The following is a 7,013-nucleotide window of genomic DNA, read 5'->3' as shown; positions in this document are numbered from 1 at the left end:
GATGGTTTTATGCAAGGTGTTTGGATCAGTTTTCTCTGCCATACACAAATAGCAGAGAGCCTTCCAAATTCTGGGGTTTTTTTTTTTTAAGCTCAGTTTTAATCTTTTCCTTATTTCAGGCAAACCAAAGATTTCATTATAACAAGAAGACTTATAAAAGCTTTCTTCTTCTCTCGTGAAAATGGATGTGGAAGATATTATAGAGAATCATAATTTAAAAATTGTTTTTCACTGGAGTGTTGGGTTGAATTTAAAAAAGAAAAAGATAGTACAATGGGATCCATGAGTAAAATTTTAAAAAATCAGAATTACATAATATTGTCATTGAAATACCAAATTATAATTAAAATTATGAGCTTTCAAAAACTTAGAAGACTTGAAAGCTTTCCTTTTTAATGCTGTTTTGAGGGTTGATAACAAGTGTTATCCAACTCTGATTTTGAAGTTACAAAGAAACAATGAAGAATAGAGATCAGACACAATGAAAACCTGCTTTGGGCTGCAATTGGCCACCATTTCTTTATGGCCCAGGCCCACCGAGCATAGAAAATATATGTTCATAATGTGGTGCTGTCTGTTTCTATCTGACATAAGCTGTTGTGGACTCCAGCCCATTTTTGTCCGAGATTAGTGATTCTGTCTGAAGTGGGCTGCTGTCAAGGGATTTTTCTGCCTAGGGTAAGCAAAGTGTGCCCCAGGGGCTTTGTTAAACCCCATGTGCTGAAACACACACACACACACACACACACACAGTGCATTTTCTTCTAGAAGTTTCAGTGGTTTTTTACTTGGCCCCCTCCCCCAAATGAAAAAATTGAGAAACCAGAAGCAGGTACCTGGAAATAACATGTCCACCCCTTGCCTATCTCAAATACAACTCATGCTAATTTTAAAAAATGCAGTGGACCTAACTATTCTGCAGGCCTAGCAGCCCGAGTGGATGTTGGTGTTGCTGACATGAGGCCCAAATTCACTGGTGTTTGGCATTGGTACTCCACGTGCTAAAAGGTGACTTTGTTTGCAGAGTAATGTCTTATGAAATATTCTCTATATAGAAAGCATGGACCTAATGAGTCTTGATTCTGCTGGATTATTGACATATGCTAGTAACAAATGTGTTGCATTTAAATAATAACTCTTTGAAGACTGAAACTCTTCGAAGAACTCTTTGAAGTCAGAGATAATATTTCACAATCTGGTTATTTTGGACATGATGCCTGTATCTTCTACCTCAGTGGTTTTCAAATCATTTAAAAAGACAATCTTAAGGTTGATGACAATTCCCAGGAATTTCATGGGAAACATGTTCTCTGGTACTATTGACAATGTGCAGCAATTGCAAATGCTTGAATATGTTCCAGGTACACCCGGAGTTCAGGTGGAGTTGCACTGAGACCCAGCAGGACTGGGGAGCATCCCAGGTTAGTATGCTCCAACTTAGTACCCTCCCTTAGTATCATCCTAAGACAGCCTTACTATTTACTGGAGTATGCTGTGCTACATGAATCAATAGGGACTCATTGAATGTGTCACAGAATTCCCCATAGTGTGTGTGTATGAGAGAGTTTCTGAGACACAAATCAATAAGAGAATATTTCCAGAGTTGTCATATGGATAGCTGACTAGTAAAACGGAGAAGTGCTTCATGGACCAAAGAGACAACATTCTTTTTTGCCTTCTCTTATACTGACTTGGAACCTTTGTGCCCTTAAAATAAATATATAGGCTGAAATCCTATTGTACAGTTACACAAGCTATGTAACTTTTAGATGAAAATTGTCATATGTTAAGACATCTATGTAGACATTGCTGCATATTGAGACACAGGGCTTAGCATGCAACAGAAAATGCCTTCAGAAAAAAAAGTTTTTTAAGATAGTACAGTTTGCTTCTAAAAGTTACGCCATTTGTGTAACTGCAACAAGATTTCAGCATATATATATATATATATATATATATATATATATATATATATATATATATATATATATATATATATATCGTGTCTGTGTTCTGCTCTTTACTTCCCATTGCTTTGTTCATCAGTAATTATGTTCCATAATTGCAGTTTCATTTTGAGAGAAAAGACAGTGAAGTGCAGGACAATTGATATAATATAGTGATCATTTTTAAAAGGGCATTTGTGATCATGGCGGAAATTAAATCTAGTAAAAATTAAATGTGCTTTGTTGCTGTTAAATGCCCATCCTAACTGTTGGTGAACAATACTGTTAGTGTAATAGAAATATGCTCCATATTTAGTAGTAGATGCTATATCACTGCCATAATAAACTGATTCTGCTTCACGTCTTCTGTAGTTCTGAAATTAGGACTTCCTGAGCTGGTTTCAGTCATCTGGTTTAAGAAAGCTGTGAAAATATTCTGAATAATTTTGTTGGCTATCATCCTGCAAGGTAGAAAGCAGCTGAAACGTTTGTATCCATTTTGGATACATTTACATTCTGGAAACAATGAATGGGTTGAAAGAAATGCCACACATGTTCAATCTTCAACAAAAGAAAGTAAGAATTCTGATTGGATTCTTGGAGCTCCGAACATTTAAAGTTGTCATTTAAAATTTTGAAAATTTTTAATTGCCTTGGGTCATTTAAAATTTGGCCATAAAAACTTAAGCTGTCACACATAATCCAACTGATCATATTTTTATTTACTGCATGTTCTTTCCAAAACCCTAACTCCAGCAGTGTCTATTTTGTGTACTTTGTGTGTATTTTGAACATTTCTCTGTTCAGCTGAGAACTCATTTTTAAAAGCTGACCCATAGCAGCATGACAGAATAAATGACTGTAAGTCTCAGACTACCAGCGCTGCTCAGAATTTGCTCTCAGAAGCCCCTCTTCAGACCTTCCTCAGCTGTGAACTCATATTCTCAACCTCAGTTCTCTATCAGTAGTTATGGAAATAATTCTAAGGATGTCAATTATTGAGTTGCTGCCAAGCATGGATGGGTTCTCCCCCCCCCCCCCGCCCAATAGTCTCTCATTCACTTAGAGGCTACATGCTGAGAGCAAATGAGGGAAGATCCTTCTCTCCCTTCCCTCTCCCCCCCCCCTTCTGGAGCAGGCCATAGGGATGAAGTCTACAGATGAGAGTATTCTGAACTAAGTGGTTACAAAGGGCCACATGAAATTATGTTGAGGACCGTATGATGTCAGCCAAGAGACCAATACAGTATTGCTATTGGGAACAAATTGCCCCATCCCAGTAGTAAAGGATTCCTGAGATTTATACCTTATTCACAAATATGGGTTATTTAAAATAGTTAGCAAGGAAAAGAAGAGTAGGTCAGGTCCATAAATTGGTGTGAGTATTCAAAATGCAGGAATTTGCAATAAAGTCAGTCCATAGATCTTTGCTGCAATTTTGAGTCCTGTTCAAATGTTGTATCTCTCTGTTTTGAATTTCAGTTTCAATGTTGAGCTTTTTTGTGTGTTAACAATGTCTTTTTCAGCACTTCCTTGACTCAGCTGTTTTCATGTAGTGGGTAGTCATTGTGGTTTAAATAAGAACATTGCAATTGGATTTTAAAAAAAGATTTTATAAAATGTATTGTTTGCATGAAATGATCCAGCAATAATGCCATACAGTGTCCACTCACAAATCTTTTTTTAGGTGTTGTTCCAATTTGATAAGGAACCTTTAATAACAATAAAAGGTAAAATAATAAGCAGTGTGCTGTGGACTGTTTATTCCATGTATAGACTCTTTTCTTTCACAGTCCTTGGCAAAATGTACATTACACTGAAAAACTGGACAGTGCTTTTTGAGAACTTAACAACAGACTGTTCAGACTGTGAGGGTGGCCCTCACCCTCACAGTCTGAACAGCTCCTAGCCAGCTGCTGCTGCTGCTCCTGCTTTGGCCACTTCACCCCCTTCTTCATGTGGGCCCCTGCAGACAGTGGGCCCTGTGCCAATGCCCACTTTTCCTTCTGAATAAAGCAGCCCTGACTACAATGTCCACAATGGAGACAAAAATAGCTGTGCTTAAGAACTTGTTTCAGACAGATGGAGATGTTCAAGTTACAGAACCCTGTTCATCTGAACAGGGTTCTGTAGCTTGAACATCTCCATCTGTCTGATGGACCTGTACGGACATCCGTACAGATCGTTGGACCTGTACGGACATCCAGAAGCAGCGGACGGATGAAATCTAGGACCAAAATGGTCAGTTCAAAGAGAGAGCCAAACTCTGAAACTCAGGAAGCAATGATCCAATTCAATGGGCAGCTGTACATCTACCTTGAATAAAAAAGTAGCAGTAATGACTAGAGTTCATGAATTTTCTGATCTAGATCATACTTTATACCCTGCTCAAAGGATTTCCCATCACTTTGTGAGTATTAAAAAACTGGCAGTAGAGTTAGCAGTTGGGTTGCCATCTGAAGTCCTAAGGAACTATTAGAACAACAACAACAACAACAACAACAACAAAACAACAACAACAACAACAACAACCTTAGAACTGCACAGCTGTAAGGGATCCTATGGATCATCAAGTCCTGTTCCTGTCAGAGAGTCTCAGTGGGAAACTGAACTCCTAAACCGCTGAGCTATCCTGCAGTCATATATTTCTGGGTCTCCAGGCAAGGAGGCAAATCATAGGACAAGTGGTGCTAGTGGAAGAGAAGGGTTGATGTTCATTTACGTGTTAGGTTTAATGCTTGGGATCCCCATTTGCTCCCCTGCTACCAGAGCTCATTGGCTCAGTGCAAAGGAATTTATATCTGTGTTGTGCATTAGTGGTGGTGCAAGAAATCCAGATTGTGTGTCACTCTCTCTCATGCACACACATAGGAAGCACATTATTTTTCAGTTGTTGCAAATGGGTCCGTCCACCCCACCACTCCTGTAACATCATGAGGGCCTGCCCTTTGGTCTCAGGTGTTGGCTCTGAAACCTCAGAGAATGAAAAGCAGCTGACCTGGCAACTGTGTCGGGTCATGCCAATTCAGATTAAACTTCTTGTGCCCATGGTAACTGAGAAAGTGCTGGATGCAGCAGCCCTCTGCCTTGTCCTCTAATGTCATTATCCACTGTCCTGGCACGTTGGTTTTTTTCTGAGACATGTTGAGGAGCGGGGCGGGGAGGGGGGTGGGTGTCTCTGGGAAGTGAATTATAGCAACAATACAGACTAGAGGGGATGAAGGCAGCCAGCTGAAGAATAGAGTATTTCTGCATGGGCAGATGAACTCAGAGACATCAGGTTCACTCACCAATGGGCTGCACCTAGCTTACCCTCTGAGAGCAACGGAATATTCAAAATTGGTTTGGTATGTCTTCTATTCTGGCCTCACTGCCATTCACTCACTAGAACTACCTGATATGGCAGACCAGGTGTCCAATCATGAATACATGTGCATGTACACACACACACACACACACACACACACACACACACACACACACACGCACGCACGCACACACGCACGAGTGAACACAGAGTATATCTCTTATGCTTATGCTGTCATTCCCGTGGGTTTCCATACCTTGTCATCTAACAAGATTTCCACATCTTGCTGGAAGTGACTGTCCCTCAGTCACAAAAGTGGTATACAGTATTGATCTAATAATTCTTACTATTCACACTCTAATGGTGGTAATGATGACCCCTGTTTATGCAGCTACTTAGCTGTGGCACTGATATGGAGGAAAGACCATTGAATTTTATATGACAAACTGCCATACAGGAATTATGGGACAGGAGTTACTGCATCAACCATTTAGGCCTGCACTCCCTTGATTCAGTGTAGAAGCAGAGCTTAGGGGAGTTGCATTTAAGGGGAAAGAGACTAAGAATGTGCTGAAGCCCTCCAAAACTGAACAGTGCTAGAAGGATGTTCACAGCCCTGAACAGCATCCTGCCACTGCTTAGCTATGGATGACTGAATAAAGTAATTATATCTTTATCCCTCTTAAAAATAAGTTTCTGAGCTTTTGTCTTTCAGTTGTGGGCAGCTGGGAGTAATCTCAACTTGCATTCTTTCTTTTCTGTTGTTCTGTTTCTGTACATGTAACACAGACAAATTTGTGTTTGTGCCAAGCTAAAGAATCAGGTCAGTTAACCTTTGAAACCCCCACCATAGGGATGAGGTACCACCTCTAATTTCTGTGCATAGGACATACACAAAACTATTATTTTTAGAAAAAAAAGAAATAGAAATAATGGTCAGCAGTAAAGATTCTGCAAAGACTACAACTTATTCCTCCATGTGGTTGCACAGAAATGAAAAGGAAATTTGGTCTGACCAGAAAAGACTGATATTGACTCACCTCACCTGTTCTAAAATGCAGAGGGAAGGAAGGGAAATATTTGTGGATCTGTTTCCACAGCTTCCTTTCAAAAGTGCACATTCTCACGAAACTTTCAGCTTTCTACCTGTTGCAAAGGTGGCACTCAGAATTTAATAGACTGAAAAGCACTGCTGAACGGCCCGTCATAGGTGACAAATCTTGTTTATATGAAGAAAATTTATTTATTTATTTAATATGCCACCCTTCTCCCTGTAGGAGATGACAACTAAAACTATAAGACAATCAACATTTTTATAAAAAAAATAATATACAAAAATAATATACAAATATCTTTAAACACATATAAAGATTAAAACCAAGATTTAAAAACAATTTAAAATCATTAACAAATATGTAAATTAATAAACAATGCATTCCTGAGACATTTCCTGCTTAAAATCCTGCCTGAAGAGGAAAGTCTTTGCCTGATGCCAGAAGGACAAGAAGGACAAACATACAGCAAAGCTGAAAGGATCAGCTCGTTCACTGATTCAATAAACCATTTAACAGCATGATTAAAGTTTGTAATGGGACACTGAGGTGTTGAATAAACCCAATCAGATCCCCATTGCCTCTCATGCTTGCCCTTCACAGCTCTATCTCTCAACATATAATTAGCATGGGGAGCTGGCTTGTGGAAGTTGCTATATGCCCCAGCACTAGACTTGCTTGGGGACATATTAGTGGCAAACCAAGGTA

This window comes from Pogona vitticeps, chromosome 1 (assembly GCF_051106095.1).
Source record: "Pogona vitticeps strain Pit_001003342236 chromosome 1, PviZW2.1, whole genome shotgun sequence".
In the NCBI taxonomy this organism is placed as follows: Eukaryota; Metazoa; Chordata; class Lepidosauria; order Squamata; family Agamidae; genus Pogona; species Pogona vitticeps.
Note: the sequence above shows the minus strand (reverse complement) of the source record.